General features: G+C 44.4%; 1 protein-coding gene across 1 annotated transcript in view; it reads left to right on the top strand.

The window, feature by feature from the left end:
• Positions 1-309: 309 nt before the first annotated feature.
• The window catches only part of CCR6 (C-C motif chemokine receptor 6), a 132,466-nt gene continuing 110,708 nt past the window's right edge, over positions 310-22,067 (top strand). The window contains exon 1 of the mRNA XM_077292791.1: positions 310-403. The gene's annotated coding sequence lies outside the window, so the exon portion shown is untranslated. The remainder of the gene's footprint in view (positions 404-22,067) is intronic.

Below are 22,067 nucleotides of genomic sequence, written 5' to 3'. Positions count from 1 at the left end.
GGGGTACTTTGTATTACTAATTTTCTTGGCGGTCTGTGCCTGCCACTAGTTTGTTTGCGCTAAATATATAGCATGCTATTTGGTTTTAAAGAAAACTATTGAATACAATTAGTGTTTTATTAAAGCATTCAATGTGCTATGTTCCTTAGCACAGCATTCTATTTGTTGGTAATACACTTTTATCCTGTGCCATATAAGGAAGCAAATAAAAACTATATGGGTTAGTTGTAATTTGCTTATTATATTTCTCAGTATTGAAAACCTTGATATCATGTTACGGTGTAATAAATTATTATTTATTCTTTTTTTAGCAACTTTACTATTAAAGCAAAAGAAGCTTTTCGCAAGCAATCATTTCATTTTCAACAACAATTTAAAGATTCTTAAAGATATTTCATTTACGGTAAGGAACTTCATGAAACATATGACATTTCACTCAAAAATACATACCTGCAGTCTTGAGCTACTCGAGTATTCAAAATTCAAGAAGAACAATGTGCCTGTAGGAAAACCAATGAACATTTTTGTAACCACAGTTAACCTTTTTCGCACACCATCTGTAAACACGTTTACACATAAAAACACTGTTGTGGTTAGCATGAAACTGTAGTTTTTCATATAAATGTAACGTATCTGGTTAACATTATTAGTGTTAAACATTAAGTGTTTATTACAGTACTTTCATACATTATAATTTTACAACACATGAACTTGCAAGCCAACACGATGCAATTCAATGACAGTGGAGTTCATGTATGTGTATGAATAGTATGTATTAGATTGGAAACCTGATTGCTGTTTTTTTCATATATTTTCTTGCATACTCGATTTTAATCTTATTTAATGTTACTGTTAATATCAGTGTATAATGTATACACTTTTGACAGATTTGTAGCAGAAATTGCTGTGACTAAAATTTGTATATTTCTGATAAATTATACTATCACAGAAATGTCTTCAATAAATAAGCAGTTTGTAAATTTAGCTTTAGATTGCATGCATCTTATTTTGCATATGACAGGGTGCATATTTAATTATGGTAACACCAATAATGCATTCATCTTGTACAATATACGTGAAAGACCATCTACACTGCTAATTTGCAATTTCATTATTTTTAGGCATATAGTCAATTGTTTATTAATTAAAAACATATTTTGTAGCAATATCATGGTGCTGTATTCTTGTTCTGATGATGGTTTTCCGTCATAATTAATGTACTGATGATGGTTCTAGTGCTGAGTTTATGTGCTGATAGTGTTTCTGGTGCTTTTTTCATGTATTAATGTTGTCTCTAGGGCTGTATTTTTATGCTGATGATGGTTATATGATGTATTCATGTACTGATGGTGGTTCTCCTGTTAATTCATGTACTGATGTTGGTTCTGGTGATGTATTCCTGTACTGATGATAGTTCTGGTACTGTATTCATGTGATGATGATGGTTCTGAAATTTTATTAATATCCTGATGGAGGTTCTGGTGTTGTATTCCTGTATTTATAATTGTTTCCAGCTGTATGCATATACAGATGTTGCTTTGGGTGCTGTGTTCATGTACTGATGATGGTTCTGATGGTGTATTCATATGCTGATGTTTGATTTTGTATTATGTTCATGTACTGATGATGCTTCTGGTGCTTTATTCCAGTATTGATAATGGTTCTGGTGCGTTATTCATATTATGATGGTGGTTTTGGTACAGTGCTCTTGTACTAATTGCGGTTCGGGTGTTACATTCATATTTCACTCATGTCCTGATGATGGTTTTGATGCTGAATTCATGTGCTGTTGATGGTTTTAGTACTGAATAAATGTACTAATGATGGCTCTAGTGCTGCATTCCTGTTTTGATGGTGATTTTGGTGCTGTGTTCATTTACTTATGGTGCTTCCAGTTCTCCATTCATATACTGATGGTGGCTTTGGTGATATATTCAGTTACTGATGATGATTCTGGTGCTGGATTCATATATGAAGGTTTTGGTGCTGTATTATTGTTCTGATGGTGGTTCTCGTGATGCATTCCTGTGCTGATGATTGTTTTAAGGCTGTTTCCCTGTACTGTGGGTGGCACAAAGGTGTACACCACAGCTGTAACCACTGTGACAAATATGTGAAAAAACACATGAGATGCTTAGCACAAAATTTGGCCAAAAAATGTGAGCCCATCCACCAACATCAAGGTAATCTCATGGATCGGATGGGTCCCTGACCTGACTGCCTAGTGTGAACACTTACCTCTGGCTAATATCATGGTAAAGCCTGCATTTATAGGAAGGTCGGAACCAAATGTGTTTGGATGTAATTAAAATCACAGCATGGTGAAGGGCGGGGCGTTCAAGTCAGAAAAAAATAGTACATAGTAAGTAATGGTAAACTGACTGAACCATGAGATTACCTTGAAGTTGGTGGATGGGCTCACATTTTTTGGCCAAATTTTGTGCTAAGCATCTCATGTGTTTTTTCATAAATTTCACAAGCCATTATGCTATTCACATTTCATGTATCACACATTCCCTTGCTTTAGTACAATTGAGTGCAGCCTTTCATCTATTTGCTATGTAATTTGTTTTTGGTTATGCACCAGTTCAGACTAGTTTACTGTTCAGTCAGTTTACCATTACTCACTGTGACAAAGTCACTGGCAAAGTGCTGGAGGCAAGATACATTTCACTGAGGCTATTAGCTTCAGTGATTTGATTACCAGATGTCACGGGTTTACCACGACAGAGAGGAGCTATAAGACCGCAGCATCTGAATTCTCCTACTTGTGCACTGATTAGAAGCCATTCTCCTTCTTATTAAATGGTGTAAATTTCTTTTAGCAATGCAGGGGTTAATCTGCTCAATGGAGAGCTCTAGCTGCATTAAGGCTCTCAGCCACGCACTGTTAGCTTCTCCCATCTCCTATATAAACTGGGTCCTGGCTAGCACTCATTGTCAGAGTAGCTTATGCTACTTGGCTGGTAGTTGTTGGCATTTATAGGAAGGTGCTTAGTGGATTTATCTGTGACGTTTGCTAGGTTTTAAGTGTGTGATAATTCCCTTTCTTCTCTTAGTTTGGTTTAGCCCCATCCTCCATTCCCCACTGCATTCGTCTGTTGTATGTGTGAGTATATTTGTATGATTGGTATTTTTCATTACCCCGGTTCATATTACCTTGTTATTCTGGTTGGTGGATTAAGGTACACTACTACTCCCCTCTTCACTGGGTGGGGAACTGTACAGACTTAAGGCGGATTCAGGAGCTAAGGCAAGGCATGTGGCCTCGGCATCATCACCATCAGAAGTAGTTTGCGAAGCAGGGCAAACCAGGGTGCCCTCTATCGTTAGGGACAGGGAAGGAGCTCCTGTCCCAGGACACCCAACAACAGAGTCGTAACACCAGAATTTTGCTTCAGGGCTGGTTTTTTTGTGGACAACAATAGAGAGGGTGGGAGGTTGTCCACCCTATCTCCACCCCAGGGTGTGGTTTGGAGTTTACATAGTCAGCTTCTTGAGGCATTCAGTGCTCAGTGTATCTGGAAAGGCTGATTCTAGAGAAGTGTTTGTGTTTGTGCTAACCTGAACTGTGTGTTTTAGGCAATCCTGAGCGGGCGGATGCCCGCTACCACAAGGATTGTGCTTTTGTGTTACCACTTTGTTTTGTTTTCCTGTTTTTTTTTGCCCAAAAGGCCGTGTTTATTTTTACTTCACCATCATGTCGCATTTACAGCTCTGGCAAAAATTAAGAGACCACTGCAAAATTTTCAGTGTGTCTGATTTTTCTCTTTGTAGGTATATTTTTGAGTAAAATGTAAATTGTTATTTTATTCTATAAACTACTGACAACATGTCTCTGAAGTTCAAAGCAATACATTTTGTATTTATTTTCTGAAAATGAGAAATGGTCAAAATAACAAAAAAAATGCATTGCTTGCAGACCTCAAATAATGCAAAAAAAACAAGTTCATAATCATTTTAAAACAACGTTAATGTACTTTTTAACTCAGGAAGAGTTTAAAAATCAATGTTTTTGTGGAATAACCATTTATTTTTCACAGCTTTCATCACCGATCCTCCACCAAATATCACATTGGATGCAAGACACTGTGGCTTGTACACCTCTCCAGGTCTCTGTCTAACCATTAGACGACCAGCTGTTGATCTGGGAATGCTTCAGCAAGTCTGGGCTGGAATTGGTCAGGTTGTACTTTGCAAAGGACATATGAATCAAGCCGCATACAAGGTTATCCTGGAAAAACAGTTGATTCCTTCTGCTCAGGCAATGTTCCCCAACTCTGAGGACTGTTTTTTCCAGCAGGACAATGCGCCATGCCACACAGATAGGTCAATCAAGGTGTGGATGAAGGACCACCACATCAAATCCCTGTCGTGGCCAGCCCAATCTCCAGACCTGAACCACATTTAAAACCTCTGAAATGTAATCAAGAAGAAAATGGATAGTCACAAGCCATCAAACAAAGAAAAACTGCTTGAATTTTTGTACCAGGAGTGGCATAATGTCACCGAAAAGCACGCTGCACCACCGCGCCTTTGTTCCGCAGGACCACTGCGCCACCAATCCCACACAGCTGCCACAGGCAGGACAACGCTCCCCTGGCTTGCTGCTCCTGTTCCTCGCAGTACGCATATACTGCACTAGCACGCCGTTGCGCCTGCAGGACTACTGCGCCACCAATCTTTCTCAGTGGTCACAGTCAGGACAGCGCTCCCGTGGCTTGCCGCAAACTTCTCCTGGACCGTCCATTTAATTGGATATACATGATCAATTTGAGATATTCCAAAAAACGGTGCCAATAATCTTTCGGTGACCATAAAGGCGACTATGTGATAAAGGCCGAGGTCCGGCCGAAACGTCAAACTGTCGCTTCACCCACCACCGTAAATAAAATTTATTCACTTGAAAGCACACTTTTCCATTGAGTGCAGTGATTCTATATCTATTTTGTCACCGAAAAGCAGTGTGAAAGACTGGTGGAAAGCATGCCAAGATGCATGAAAGCTGTGATTAAAAATCATGGTTATTCATTTTTTGTTATTTTGACCATTTCTCATTTTCAGAAAATAAATACAAAATTTATTGCTTGGAGACATGTTGTCAGAAGTTTATAAAATAAAAGAACAATATACATTTTACTCAAAAACATACCTATAAAGAGAAAAATCATTTTTGCCAGAGCTGTATAATATATTTAGACTATTTTTTTATATTTATATAGAGTCTTTAGTGGCTTTGCTGTTTAGCTGTATAATATACCAGTGAAGATCTTAGAGACAGTGTTCCAGTGTCTATCTCCATGCCCAGCTGAGTGAGTCAATCTACCACAGGTGGTGTTAGAAATGTGCGCAGTGTTCTTGTGACTGCTACAAGAGGTACTGCATGTCCAGGGTGAAGGCGGTCAAAAGTCATCAAATGACATCAGGCAAAATGGAGGACTCGATTAAAGATCTGGTACAAGCGCAGCAGCAACAGCACCAGCAACCGTTATAGCAGCAACAGATGGCACAACAAGAGACCAGTTAGCTGCTTATACAAGAGATGCCACAACAGCAGCAACAAATTGAGTTGCTCTCAGAGGTGGTTTGTGGAAGGCTTGCAGCCCCTCCCCAAAGTCCAGGTGACTACACATATACTGTACATCCAGAAGCCGGTAAGACAAGCGATGCAATAAATGACCCGGGTGATGATGTGGAAGTTTTTTTGACTGTTTTTGAGCAGGTAGCAGAGCGTGAGAAACTATCGCCACTGGGCAGAGGTGCTGGCCCCCTATCTAAATGGCAAGTCTCAAAACACTGCAAAGAAAACCTGGGAAATGGAGGTAATACTCTAAATGAAGCATCATTGAACATGTAGCCCAAATGTAGGACAGGATTGCAAGGGTGATGCCGATTTGGAGGGAGAGCATCCTTGAAGCACAAGAGGCCCAGGGAAGGGTCCACAATCAGTCAGCAAGACTGAGACAATTTAGCCCTGTAGACTGGGTGTTGGTGTTGATTCCCACAGTGGAACGTAAGTTCATCACCAAGTGGCAAGAGCCATATGAGGTGGTCGAAAAGTTGAGTGACGTCAACTACGAAGTCCACCAGCCAGGGAGAAGAAAGCCATACCAGGTGCACCACAATAACTTGCTCAAGATATGGTGAGACAGGGAACCGGTGGAAGTGATATTCTTACGGGCAAATCCTGAAGCCAGGGTCGATGATGTAAAAGTGGCAAAGACACTGTCACTGACCCCGAAACAATAATGCCGAGAGTTGCTTCAGTAGAGCCGGGACTTGTATTCCGAGTTGTCAGGTTGTACACAGGGTGTGGAGCATGAAGTCCCAACAGAACTGCATGGAGGATGAACCAAAAGCCGTATCGGAGTCCCGAAGCTGGCCATGAGCTGATCTCCAAAGAGCTGAGTAATGTGTCTGGGCGTCATCGAGGAGTCAAAGAGCGGCTGGCTGGTCCAGCCACTTTGTCCTTGTGCCGAAGCCCGATTGAAAGTGGTGTTTTTGTAATGACTAGATGAGGCTGAATGAGGTGTCCAAGTTCGATGCATATCCAATGCCCCAGGTCGATGAACTCATTGAGAGGCTAGGGTCAGCCAGGTATCACACCACTCTGGACCTAATAAAAGGGTACTGGCAAATTCTCCTGTCCCCAAGTGCCAAGGAGAAGACGCCTTCTCTACACCCGACAGGTGCTTTCAATACACCAGGATGCCATTCGGTCTGCAGGGAGCCTAAGCTTCTTTCCAGAGGGCCATGTATCGGATCCTAATCTCTCATAAAAAGTATGCTGCAGCTTATCTGGTCGACATTGTGATCTTCAGCCCAGATTGAAGAAGTCATCTACAGAAGATCCGGGTGGAACCGGATAAGCTGAGGAAGGCAGGGTTTCCCATAAACCCAAAGAAGTGTGCCATGGGGAAAGAAGAGGCTAAATACTTGGGCTATATAGGCAAAATCAAGCAGCAAGTAGGTAAGTTAGGGGCTTTCCAGAATTGGCTGCAATCGAACTCCAAGAAACAAGTTCGGATGTTTCTGGGAATTGTGGGATACTATTGGCGATTTATTCCAAATTTCACCATGATAGCTGCCCCCCTGACTGATTTTCTTGGGAGCACAAAGACGTCGATTCTTATGAAGCAGAGACAACGTTCCAGGAGTTGAAGCTCACCATGTGTAAGCAGCCAGTCTTGATTGCACCTTACTTCAGTAGGGAATTCGTGGTCTGGTTGGACTCCTCAGAGGTGGGGTTGGGGGCATGTTATCCTAGGAAGTAAATGGGGATACATTTCCCATCCTATATTTAAGCATAAAACCCTCTGCCTGTGAGAAAAACTATGCCATCTTGGAAAAAGAGTGCTTTGCCATCAAATGCGCTATTGACACACTGAGGTACTACCTGTTAGGCCAGAAGTTCAGGTTAGTGTCAGAACATGCACTCCTGAAATGAATGAGCGAAAGGAATGGAAAGAATGCCTGGGTGACTAGGGGGTTTCTGGTGCTCCAGGACCTCAGCCTCTACGTGGAGCATAAGCCAGGGGAATTACATGGTAATGCAGATGATCTGTCCACACTTCCCTGCTTAGTGATTGAAGGTGTGTAAACACCTTGCTTTGGGCAGAGGGGGAGATGTGGGACAAAGTTACTGGCAAGGTGCTGAAGGGGAGAAACGTTTCACTGAGGCTATTGGCTTAAGTGATTTGAAACCCAGTGATTTGTGCTCTAGCACGCTATGTGCTGAGAGGAGTTATTCGGCCATTTTAAGGTCTGGGTTTTTGTGGACAACAATAGAGCTGGTGGGAGGTTGTCCACCTTATCTCCAACTCAGGGTGTGGTCTTGGGTTTAAAAAATCGGCCTCCTGAGGCATTCAGTGCTCAGTGTGTCTGGAGAAGGTAACTCCAGAGAAGTGTTGGCATTTATGCTAACCTGAACCATGTGTTTTTGCTAACCCTGATTGGGTGGATCCTCGCTACCACAAGGACTGTGCTTTGTGTTACCACTTTATTTTGTTTTCCATGTTTTCCGTGTTTATTTTTACTCCAACATGGTTTGTGCAACATATATAACAAACTAGTGAAGATCTTAAAGATAATAATAATAACAAATAATAATCTTTATATAGCGCTAACATATTCCTCAGCGCTTTACAGCACACATTATCATCGCTGTCCCTGAAGGGGCTCACAATCTAAATTCCCTATCAGTATGTCTTTGGAATGTGGGAGGAAACCAGAGTACCCAGAGGAACCCCACGCAAACAAGGGGAGAACATACAAACTCCTTGCAGATGTCCTTGATGGGATTTGAACCCAGGACTCCAGCGCTGCAAGGCTATCCACTGAGCCACCGTGCTGCCAAGTATTCCCTTTTCTACCTCAGTGCACAGCTGAGGTGACTGATCTACCACATCAAATAAAGTATGTCTCTATATTGTCACCTTTTTACTGTGTGTTGTGAATCAGAAGTACAGACTGCTCTGTCTGCTTTGTCATACTCATCTCCAGACTGCGCAGATTACTCATCTTTCACATACATTTTATCCTTTGTCAATTCTGTATAAGTACTATCCTATAAGTCCTATAAGTACATCGCCCGCCTTTGCAGTCATCAGACTTTCTAGATTCTCCGAAGTGTGCTTATAGCTCTGATGTATTATCTATAAGTCTTTAAAAGGGGACAGGTTATTCCTCTTGGACATGAAGGAACAGATGAATGACCTCGGGGAGACCAAAACATCCAACACTGCGGAGACACCATCACGTGTTTCTCAACGCAGTGATCCAGAACACTGCCCCCATCCCTTATGGGAAATATGCAAACGCATGTAAAGTAAGCTGCGGAGACACCATCACGTGTTTCTCAACGCAAGCAATGAATAGCCAGGCCTTTCTCCGGGAAGGAACAACCACGGGAAGGGCAGCATCCAATAAAGGAGAATATCCAATAAAGGAAGACCACCTATGCCAAGCATGGTATCCATCCACAAACAGCTGTTTCGGGGTTTTTGCCCCTCATCAGTGTGGAGTAGGAAACTGGCTATTAGGAGCAGTGCCTGGTGAAAGGCTATGAAGGAACATACGATAATGAAGAAAACGGCTGCACTCACCAACCTTCTGTTGCAGGTCACTTTATTCAGTCCATTAGAACACGGCACGGGGGTGTGTACATAGGGTAATGTGGCGGCTGAACGACGGCCGTTTCGCACCTGTCCGGTGCTTCAACGAGTTCAGTGAATGTGCAGGAAATGACGCTTTAAGAAGAACATGTGCGCCTCCCTCCAACATCAATCCGCCCACCACCGGTACACTAAACACTAAAAATGCTTAAAAACAATAGATAAAAACAAGACACTTCACCATTGGCATAAATCATTCCATTACATCTGTCTGAACATACATTTATTACTAAACAGGGCCTGTATGGTAGGACCACGATTAATATAATTAACCCTCTATTCTCATTCATTATAAATACGATATACTAGTCCCAGAAAAAACTGCGCTATTCGTCGGTCTAAACCGGAGATACTGGTGAGGGGGTACACTATATATATTTTGTTTATATGCTATGTTATCACCCTACCATCTCATTACGGTTACATCTAATGGACACGGGCTCTCATATCTCTGTGCGGGGCCACTACTAGGGCTATCCCCTCCTTCTGATATAAATATATTATATAGGAATATTGACATGTCTATTTTGTCATTAAGCCCTGCAGGACCCACAGCTCTCGTCCGCATGATCCATATAGCTTCACGCTTCAGTAGGGCATTATGATGGTCTCCTCCCCTTCTGGCCATATTGACCCTCTCTATACCAGCAAAAGACATTAAATCTGGGTTACCATTGTGGTTTTCACGCATGTGACTAATTAGTCTGGGCACCCCTTTTCCGGTTACCACCGACCTACAATGCTCTCTAAAGCGTATATATAGACATCTGATTGTTTTGCCTATGTAGAACCTGCTACAAGGACACCAAACCACATAGACAACATACTTGGTTTGGCAAGTAATCAATTGCATTACTCTATGTTCAATGGGACCGATATTCAACACCTTACTTGTGACATGTTTATCGCAATATGAGCAGTGCCCACATCGATGATTGCCTACAGGGGTACTACGTTCTAGCCAGTTACTCTCCCTCTCATTTGTGACCTGGTTGTGCACTATCAAGTCCCTAACCCGGGTACTTCTTCTGTTAGAAATTAAGGGACCCCGTGCTACTACTTCAGCCAGTTCTCTCTCATTGTCAAGCAAGTGCCAGTTGTTTCTGATTGCCGCTCTGATTTGTTGGTCCATCGGACCATACTTAAAACAAAATGTGAATCTTTTGTCCATGGGATTATGTCTATCTCTGACCATATTACTGCGGCTGTCCATTTTCCTACGGGCCCCTTGCCAAATATGATCAGGGTACCCCCTGTATTTTAGCCGTTGTTCGAGATCTCTAGACTACCGTAAAAATCCCTCCGATGTGTTATTGGCTCTTTTTGCTCTTACTAGTTGTCCATTAGGTAATGCCCGTTTAGTATGACTGGGGTGGAAGCTTTCAAAGTGCATTAGTGCATTAGTGGCTACTTCTTTCCGATACAATGAGGTCTTGATCTCTCCATCCACTATATCTATGGCCACATCTAAGAAATCCAGATGTGTGCCACCGAATACAGAGGTGAAGGCCATACCCATGGTATTATCATTCAACAGGGTGACGAATTCTTCAAAAATTTCCCTTGGTCCGTCCCAGACCAGGAACATATCATCGACATAGCGTAAATATAATCTAATATGTTTGAAATATCTATTCTTTGTTGAATACATGTAAAGCTCCTCAAAATGCCCCAAAAAGAGATTTGCGAATGTGCATGCTGCCGGAGTCCCCATAGCAGTGCCAACCGTCTGAAGGTACCAGAGGTCCATGAACGTGAACGCGTTGTGAGTGAGAATAAACATAAGACCGCTGCAAATAAATTCTATAACATGGTTCCCTTTCTGTGTGGTCTGCAGAATTTGGCGTATTGAATCCACTCCCAGTTGCTGCGGGATCCGCGTATACAAATTTACGACATCGATGGATGCCAAACTAAAGCCGGGTTGCCACGTGAACTGCTGTATTTGTGTTAGAAATGCCCCGGTGTCTCTAATGTAAGAAGGAATTTGTGCCAATAGGGGGCAAAGTAACCAGTCTATGTATTTAGAAAGTGGTTCCGTGAGAGAACCCACCCCCGACACAATGGGTCGGCCTGGTGGGTGGTCTATGGCCTTATGAATCTTGGGGACATGGTACCAATGCGGCCTTATGGGGAACTCCGGCAGCAGCTTCTCAGCAGTGTTACTCGAGAGAACCCTATTTACAACCGCTTGTCTTAGCAGGGACCATAATTCCCCTTTAAATTTGCTTGTGGGGTCTCCTGCCAATCTCTTGTAGGTGTTATCATCTTGTAACTGCCCATAAGCTTCCTTCACATACTGCTCTTTGGGGATGAGTACCGTTTTTCCCCCCTTATCCGCAGGTCGAACTACAGTGTCCTCCCAACTGGCTATGTCTTTTAGAGCTTTGTTCTCCTGGGGTGTAAGATTGGGTGGAGCTGTTGGATAAATCTGGGCTTCAACGTCCCTAAGGACTTGCGCCTCGAACAAGTCGATAACGTTCCCTGGAGATATTGGGGGCATATACCGGGATGTCGTCCCTCCTGTGAAAGGTGCGGTGGGTCCTGTGTGGTATTCGGGGGCATGTGGCACCTCATCAGTGATGCTCAGCAACAGCTCTGCATCACTGTAGGTGTCCGCTAACACTTCCAACCCCACCCCCGCCATGAAGCCCAATGGGCCTATACTACATGGTTGTTCCCCTTCCAACACCTGTGTAGACCTTGGTTTATTCAAAAAATGCTTAAATAAATGGATCTTACGGATGGATTTGAATAAGTCAATTTTAAATTCAATAAAGTCAAACTCATTTGGGATACAGAAGTTTAAGCCTTTTGCAAGTAGTGACAGGTGTGCACTGCTCAATGTGTGGCTAGTGAGATTCACCACATGTTGTTCGTGGTGCAACCTCAACGCCTCTGTCTCCATGACACATATTTCCTCTTGCGTTCTTGTGCCGACGCGCCGCCTCTTGCCTCCTCGGCGCGTCTTTCTCCGCCTAAAGGGATAGTCTCCTCTGTATTACGATCCTCTGCTGGATTCCTCGGAGCGGCCGCCTCTTCACTCTGGGTCGAGTCAGACTCGGTGGTAACATAGTCTTTCCTCTGAGGGATCTTGCGTTTCCATGATCTTTTCCTATATCTGCCAGCTCTTTCTGAATCATAATTCCGTTTCTCGGCGTTCTGTTGTTTGTGCCATGTAAATACCTGTCCCATATCAAAGTCTTTCTTATCTCTTATAAACTTGTCGCGCTTTTTTTGCTTAATTTCCGCTTGTATGGGAATAAGTTTAGTCTCCATTTTTTTATTAAGCAAAGTCCATTGATTATCAGTTAGTCTGGTTTGCAATTCAGCTTTAGTTTTCTGTATAACGGACTCAATCGTCTCATAGTTCTGAATATTAGACGCTAGTACCAACTGAAAAAGCTCTTGTGAGCATTTGAGCATAATTCGCTCCCATTGGGTCTGAAACTCTGGGTCATGTGAAAAATGTGAAATGTCCTTCCACACCCTTAACCCTCGTGGTACTCGCCCACTATCCACATATGATGTAAGAGAATTATTAGTCCAAAATAATTTTACTTCGCGCTCAGATTTTGCAACTTGTATTCCAATGCCTTGGTGCTTAGTGTGTGTACCTCATCAGCCTGCTCGCATTCCTTGAAGTAGTTAATGACATCCACCCGGCCGGCTTTCAGACGTGAACTCGCAGATCCAGCGTCCGCCTCCATGGTGATAGCTGTGATTTATTCACTGAACTCTGGGTACGCGGTTCCTCCACGCTCTCTGGTCCGTCTGTGTGCTGGGTCTATGTAGATCACAATAAGTATACATATAAGAAAGTCAGCGACCCGCACCACAGATCCTGCACTATGCGAGCCTGTGGATGAATGAACTACCGCTGTCCTGCTAGGTATCGGGTGCCAAAGCCAGAAGAGACCAAATGGATGCATACGATAATGAAGAAAACGGCTGCACTCACCAACCTTCTGTTGCAGGTCACTTTATTCAGTCCATTAGAACACGGCACGGGGTGTGTACATAGGGTAATGCGGCGGCTGAACGACGGCCATTTCGCACCTGTCCGGTGCTTCAACGGGTTCAGTGAATGTGCAGGAAATGACGATTTAAGAATAGTGTTGAGCGATACCGTCCGATACTTGAAAGTATCGGTATCGGAAAGTATCGGCCGATACCGGCAAAGTATCGGATCCAATCCGATACCGATACCCGATACCAATACAAGTCAATGGGACTCATGTATCGGACGGTATCCCTGATGGTTCCCAGGGTCTGAAGGAGAGGAAACTCTCCTTCAGGCCCTGGGAACCATATTAATGTGTAAAAGAAAGAATTAAAATAAAAAATATTGCTATACTCACCTCTCCGACGCAGCCTGCACCTTACCGAGGGAAGCGGCAGCGTTCTTTGTTTAAAATTTGCGCTTTTCTTTCCTTTACTGAAGTCCCGGCTTGTGATTGGTCGCATGCCGCCCATGTGGCCGGGACGCAACCAATCACAGCAAGCCGTGACGTAATTTCAGGTCCTTCAGGATTTTAAAATTACGTTCCGGCGTTGTGATTGGTTGCGTCGCAGTCACATGGGCAACGCAACCAATCACAGCAAGCCGTGACGTAATTTCAGGTCCTTAAGGATTTTAAAATTACGTCCCGGCTTTGTGATTGGTTGCGTCGCAGTCACATGGGAGACGCAACCAATCACAAGCCGTGACGTCACGGGAGGCTGGACACGCGCGCATTTTAAAATGGGCGCGTGTCCAGCCTCCCGTGACGTCCCGGCTTGTGATTGGTTGCGTCGCGATCAACCAATCACAAGCCGGGAGGCTGGACACGCGCGCATTTTAAAATGAGCGCTTGTCCAACCTCCCGTGACGTCCCGGCTTGTGATTGGTTGCATCGCGGTCAACCAATCACAAGCCGGGAGGCTGGACACGCGCGCATTTTAAAATGGCTTCCCGGCTTGTGATTGGTTGACCGCGCCGCAACCAATCACAAGCCGGGACGTCACGGGAGGCTGGACACACGCCCATTTTAAAATGCGCGCGTGTCCAGCCTCCCGTGACGTCACGGCTTGTGATTGGTTGCGTCTCCCATGTGACTGCGACGCAACCAATCACAAAGCCGGGACGTAATTTTAAAATCCTTAAGGACCTGAAATTACGTCACGGCTTGCTGTGATTGGTTGCGTTGCCCATGTGACTGCGACGCAACCAATCACAACGCCGGAACGTAATTTTAAAATCCTGAAGGACCTGAAATTACGTCACGGCTTGCTGTGATTGGTTGCGTCCCGGCCACATGGTCGGCACGCGACCAATCACAAGCCGGGACTTCAGTAAAGGAAAGAAAAGTGCGAATTTTAAACAAAGAACGCTGCCGCTTCCCTCGGTAAGGTGCAGGCTGCGTCGGAGAGGTGAGTATAGCAATATTTTTTATTTTAATTCTTTCTTTTACACATTTTTACATTAATGTTGTTTCGATACCGATACCCGATACCACAAAAATATCGGATCTCGGTATCCCGATACAGCAAGTATCGGCCGATACCCGATACTTGCAGTATCGGAATGCTCAACACTATTTAAGAAGAACACACAACATGTGCGCCTCCCTCCAACATCAATCCCCCCACCACCGGTACACTAAACACTAAAAATGCTTAAAAACAATAGATAAAAACAAGACACTTCACCATTGGCATAAATCATTCCATTACATCTGTCTGAACATACTTTTATTACTAAACAGGGCCTGTATGGTAGGACCACGATTAATATAATTAACCCTCTATTCTCATTCATTATAAGTATGATATACTAGTCCCAGAAAAAACTGCGCTATTCGTCGGTCTAAACCGGAGATACTGGTGAGGGGGTACACTATATATATTTTGTTTATATGCTATGTTATCACCCTACCATCTCATTACGGTTACATCTAATGGACACGGGCTCTCATATCTCTGTGCGGGGCCACTACTAGGGCTATCCCCTCCTTCTGATATAAATATATTATATAGGAATATTGACATGTCTATTTTGTCATTAAGCCCTGCAGGACCCACAGCTCCCGTCCGCATGATCCATATAGCTTCGCTCTTCAGTAGGGCATTATGATGGTCTCCTCCCCTTCTGGCCATATTGACCCTCTCTATACCAGCAAAAGACATTAAATCTGGGTTACCATTGTGGTTTTCACGCATGTGACTAATTAGTCTAGGCACCCCTTTTCCGGTTACCACCGACCTACAATGCTCTCTAAAGCGTATATATAGACATCTGATTGTTTTGCCTATGTAGAACCTGCTACAAGGACACCAAACCACATAGACAACATACTTGGTTTGGCAAGTAATCAATTGCATTACTCTATGTTCAATGGGACCGATATTCAACACCTTACTTGTGACATGTTTATCGCAATATGAGCAGTGCCCACATTGATGATTGCCTACAGGGGTACTACGTTCTAGCCAGTTACTCTCCCTCTCATTTGTGACCTGGTTGTGCACTATCAAGTCCCTAACCCAGGTACTTCTTCTGTTAGAAATTAAGGGACCCCTTGCTACTACTTCAGCCAGTACTCTCTCATTGTCAAGCAAGTGCCAGTTGTTTCTGATTGCCGCTCTGATTTGTTGGTCCATCGGACCATACTTAAAACAAAATGTGAATCTTTTGTCCATGGGATTATGTCTGTCTCTGACCATATTACTGCGGCTGTCCATTTTCCTATGGTCCCCTTGCCAAATATGATCAGGGTTTGGCTTTGGCACCCGATACCTAGCAGGACAGCGGGAGTTCATTCATCCACAGGCTCGCATAGTGCAGGATCTGTGGTGCGGGTCGCTGACTTTCTTATATGTATACTTATTGTGATCTACATAGACCCAGCACACAGACGGACCAGAGAGCGTGGAGGAACCGCGTACCCAGAGTTCAGTGAATAAATCACAGCTATTACCATGGAGGCGGACGCTGTATCTGCGAATTCAGGTCTGAAAGCCGGCCGGGTGGATGTCATTAACTACTTCAGGGAATGCGAGCAGGCTGATGAGGTACACACACTAAGCACCAAGGCATTGGAATACAAGTTGCAAAATCTATCTGAGCGCGAAGTAAAATTATTTTGGACTAATAATTCTCTTACATCATATGTGGATAGTGGGCGAGTACCACGAGGGTTAAGGGTGTGGAAGGACATTTCACATTTTTCACATGACCCAGAGTTTCAGACCCAATGGGAGCGAATTATGCTCAAATGCTCACAAGAGCTTTTACAGTTGGTACTAGCGTCTAATATTCAGAACTATGAGACGATTGAGTCCGATATACAGAAAACTAAAGCTGAATTGCAAACCAGACTAACTGATAATCAATGGACTTTGCTTAATAAAAAAATGGAGACTAAACTTATTCCCATACAAGCGGAAATTAAGCAAAAAAAGCGCGTCAAGTTTATAAGAGATAAGAAAGACTTTGATATAGGACAGGTATTTACATGGCACAAACAACAGAACGCCGAGAAACAGAATTATGATTCAGAAAGAGCTGGCAGATATAGGAAAAGATCATGGAAACGCAAGATCCCTCAGAGGAAAGACTATGTTACCACCGAGTCTGACTCGACCCAGAGTGAAGAGGCGGCCGCTCCGAGGAATCCAGCAGAGGATCGTAATACAGAGGAGACTATCCCTTTAGGCGGAGAAAGACGCGCCGAGGAGGCAAGAGGCGGCGCGTCAGCACAAGAACGCAAGAGGAAATATGTGTCATGGAGACAGAGGCGTTGAGGTTGCACCACGAACAACATGTGGTGAATCTCACTAGCCACACATTGAGCAGTGCACACCTGTCACTACCTGCAAAAGGCTTAAACTTCTGTATCCCAAATGAGTTTGACTTTATTGAATTTAAAATTGACTTATTCAAATCCATCCGTAAGATCCATTTATTTAAGCATTTTTTGAATAAACCAAGGTCTACACAGGTGTTGGAAGGGGAACAACCATGTAGTATAGGCCCATTGGGCTTCATGGCGGGGGTGGGGTTGGAAGTGTTAGCGGACACCTACAGTGATGCAGAGCTGCTGCTGAGCATCACTGATGAGGTGCCACATGCCCCCAAATACCACACAGGACCCACCGCACCTTTCACAGGAGGGACGACATCCCGGTATATGCCCCCAATATCTCCAGGGAACGTTATCGACTTGTTCGAGGCGCAAGTCCTTAGGGACGTTGAAGCCCAGATTTATCCAACAGCTCCACCCAATCTTACACCCCAGGAGAACAAAGCTCTAAAAGACATAGCCAGTTGGGAGGACACTGTAGTTCGACCTGCGGATAAGGGGGGAAAAACGGTACTCATCCCCAAAGAGCAGTATGTGAAGGAAGCTTATAGGCAGTTACAAGATGCTAACTCCTACAAGAGATTGGCAGGAGACCCCACAAGCAAATTTAAAGGGGAATTAAGGTCCCTGCTAAGACAAGCGGTTGTAAATAGGGTTCTCTCGAGTAACACTGCTGAGAAGCTGCTGCCGGAGTTCCCCATAAGGCCGCATTAGTACCATGTCCCCAAGATTCATAAGGCCATAGACAACCCACCAGGCCGACCCATTGTGTCGGGGGTGGGTTCTCTCACGGAACCACTTTCTAAATACATAGACTGGTTACTTCGCCCCCTATTGGCACAAATTCCTTCTTACATTAGAGACACTGGGGCATTTCTAACACAAATACAGCAGTTCACGTGGCAACCCGGCTTTAGTTTGGCATCCATCGATGTCGTAAATTTGTATACGCGGATCCCGCAGCAACTGGGAGTGGATTCAATACGCCAAATTCTGCAGACCACACAGAAAGGGAACCATGTTATAGAATTTATTTGCAGCGGTCTTATGTTTATTCTCACTCACAACGCGTTCACGTTCATGGACCTCTGGTACCTTCAGACGGTTGGCACTGCTATGGGGACTCCGGCAGCATGCACATTCGCAAATCTCTTTTTGGGGCATTTTGAGGAGCTTTACATGTATTCAACAAAGAATAGATTTTCAAACATATTAGATTATATTTACGCTATGTCGATGATATGTTCCTGGTCTGGGACGGACCAAGGGAAATTTTTGAAGAATTTGTCACCCTGTTGAATGATAATACCATGGGTATGGCCTTCACCTCTGTATTTGGTGGCACACATCTGGATTTCTTAGATGTGGCCATAGATATAGTGGATGGAGAGATCAAGACCTCATTGTATCGGAAAGAAGTAGCCACTAATGCACTAATGCACTTTGAAAGCTACCACCCCAGTCATACTAAACGGGCATTACCTTATGGACAACTAGTAAGAGCAAAAAGAGCCAATAACACATCGGAGGGATTTTTACGGCAGTCTAGAGATCTCGAACAACGGCTAAAATACAGGGGGTACCCTGATCATATTTGGCAAGGGGCCCGTAGGAAAATGGACAGCCGCAGTAATATGGTCAGAGATAGACATAATCCCATGGACAAAAGATTCACATTTTGTTTTAAGTATGGTCCGATGGACCAACAAATCAGAGCGGCAATCAGAAACAACTGGCACTTGCTTGACAATGAGAGAGAACTGGCTGAAGTAGTAGCACGGGGTCCCTTAATTTCTAACAGAAGAAGTACCCGGGTTAGGGACTTGATAGTGCACAACCAGGTCACAAATGAGAGGGAGAGTAACTGGCTAGAACGTAGTACCCCTGTAGGCAATCATCGATGTGGGCACTGCTCATATTGCGATAAACATGTCACAAGTAAGGTGTTGAATATCGGTCCCATTGAACATAGAGTAATGCAATTGATTACTTGCCAAACCAAGTATGTTGTCTATGTGGTTTGGTGTCCTTGTAGCAGGTTCTACATAGGCAAAACAATCAGATGTCTATATATACGCTTTAGAGAGCATTGTAGGTCGGTGGTAACCGGAAAAGGGGTGCCCAGACTAATTAGTCACATGCGTGAAAACCACAATGGTAACCCAGATTTAATGTCTTTTGCTGGTATAGAGAGGGTCAATATGGCCAGAAGGGGAGGAGACCATCATAATGCCCTACTGAAGCGCAAAGCTATATGGATCATGCGGACGGGAGCTGTGGGTCCTGCAGGGCTTAATGACAAAAAAGACATGTCAATATTCCTATAAAATATATTTATATCAGAAGGAGGGGATAGCCCTAGTAGTGGCCCCGCACAGAGATATGAGAGCCCGTGTCCATTAGATGTAACCGTAATGAGATGGTAGGGTGATAACATAGCATATAAACGAAATATATATAGTGTACCCCCTCACCAGTATCTCCGGTTTAGACCGACGAATAGCGCAGTTTTTTCTGGGACTAGTATATTGTACTTATAATGAATGAGAATAGAGGGTTAATTATATTAATCGTGGTCCTACCATACAGGCCCTGTTTAGTAATAAAAGTATGTTCAGACAGATGTAATGGAATGATTTATGCCAATGGTGAAGTGTCTTGTTTTTATCTATTGTTTTTAAGCATTTTTAGTGTTTAGTGTACCGGTGGTGGGCGGATTGATGTTGGAGGGAGGCGCACATGTTGTGTGTTCTTCTTAAAGCGTCATTTCCTGCACATTCACTGAACCCGTTGAAGCACCGGACAGGTGCGAAACGGCCGTCGTTCAGCCGCCGCATTACCCTATGTACACACCCCCGTGCCGTGTTCTAATGGACTGAAAAAAGTGACCTGCAACAGAAGGTTGGTGAGTGCAGCCGTTTTCTTCATTATCGTATGCATCCATTTGGTCTCTTCTGGCTTTGGCACCCGATACCTAGCAGGACAGCGGGAGTTCATTCATCCACAGGCTCGCATAGTGCAGGATCTGTGGTGTGGGTCGCTGACTTTCTTATATGTATGCTATGAAGGAACAGATGAATGACCTCGGGGAGACCAAAACATCCAACACTGCGGAGACACCATCACGTGTTTCTCAACGCAGTGATCCAGAACACTGCCCCCATCCCTTATGGGAAATATGCAAACGCATGTAAAGTAAGCTGCGGAGACATGATCACGTGTTTCTCAACGCAAGCAATGAATAGCCAGGCCTTTCTCCGGGAAGGAACAACCACGGGAAGGGCAGCATCCAATAAAGGAGAATATCCAATAAAGGAAGACCACCTTTGCCAAGCATGGTATCCATCCACAAACAGCTGTTTCGGGGTTTTTGCCCCTCATCAGTGTGGAGTAGGAAACTGGCTATTAGGAGCAGTGCCTGGTGAAAGGCTATGAAGGAACAGATGAATGACCTTGGGGAAACCAAAACATCCAACACTGCGGAGACACCATCACGTGTTTCTCAACGCAGTGATCCAGAACACTGCCCCCATCCCTTATGGGAAATATGCAAACGCATGTAAAGTAAGCTGCGGAGACACCATCACGTGTTTCTCAACGCAAGCAATGAATAGCCAGGCCTTTCTCCGGGAAGGAACAACCACGGGAAGGCCAGCATCCAATAAAGGAGAATATCCAATAAAGGAAGACCACCTATGCCAAGCATGGTATCCATCCACAAACAGCTGTTTCGGGGTTTTTGCCCCTCATCAGTGTGGAGTAGGAAACTGGCTATTAGGAGCAGTGCCTGGTGAAAGGCTATGAAGGAACAGATGAATGACCTCAGGGAGACCAAAACATCCAACACTCTTCTGGATCACTGCGTTGAGAAACACGTGATGGTGTCTCCACAGTGTTGGATGTTTTGGTCTCCCCGAGGTCATTCATCTGTTCCTATCTTTCACCTACATGGTATGCCAGACAAAATTGTCAGTGACCGGGGTCCCCAGTTTGCGTCTCGATTCTGGAAAGAGCTTTGCCGTCCACTCAGTATTGAGCTGAATCTCTCCTCGGCATATCATCCCGAGACGAATGGGTTGGTTGAGAGGGCCAATCAGACCCTGGTCACATATTTATGACATTTTGTTTCTGCCAGGCAGGATGACTGGGCATCCTTGCTACCATGGGCGGAGTTTGCGCTTAACAACGCCGTAGCCGACTCCACCGGTCAGACTTCATTCCTCCTAAATTACGGCCAGCATCCGTGTGTCCCTGTGCCCATGCCTGTGTCTTCCGCCGACTCCAGGGTGGCAGACTGGGCTGTGGAGGCACGGGATATTTGGGACCGCATCAGGATGCCATTCGCGCCTCTAAGGAGAGAATGAGGACCTCCGCCGATACACATCGGCACCCCCCTCCGACCTTTGCTCCTGGCGACTTGGTGTGTGTCTCCGCCCATAACATCAGGCTGCAAGTTGAGTCCACTAAGTTTGCACCTCGCTGCTTGGGTCCCTTCAAGGTCCTCAAACAGGTTAACCCTGTGGTCTACCGTCTGGCTCTTCCTCCACGCCTAGGTATCACCGACACCTTTCATGTGTCTCTCTTGAAGCCCGTATACATGTCCTGGTTTTCCGAGTCATCTGCCAGGACATCGGGTTCTTCTACGGAAGATTACGAGGTGAACGCTATTTTGGGGTGCAAAGTTGTATGTGGCAAAAAATTCTATTTGGTAGATTGGAAGGGTTATGGCCCAGAGGACAGGTCCTGGGAGCCTGCTGAGCACATTTGAGCTCCACAGCTCATTGCTGCCTTCGAGTATAGCAAGGTCCATGGGGGGTGGGTAATGTTAATTTATATTACCACCACATACAAGGAACAAATATCACCACACAATGACTAAACCACATATCACCACCACTTAATGAATGAATAATACCATATAGAAGGGATAAATAGCACCACACCATTACCAGACCACAATTTACCACCACATGGCCGAATACTGTAATATTGATCATTAATAAAAAAAAACCCACAATACTAATATTACCATTAGTGTCATTACACACAG

The sequence above is a fragment of the Ranitomeya variabilis genome, chromosome 2 (assembly GCF_051348905.1).
Source record: "Ranitomeya variabilis isolate aRanVar5 chromosome 2, aRanVar5.hap1, whole genome shotgun sequence".
In the NCBI taxonomy this organism is placed as follows: domain Eukaryota; kingdom Metazoa; phylum Chordata; class Amphibia; order Anura; family Dendrobatidae; genus Ranitomeya; species Ranitomeya variabilis.
Note: the sequence above shows the minus strand (reverse complement) of the source record. Positions and strands in the feature narration are given on the sequence as shown.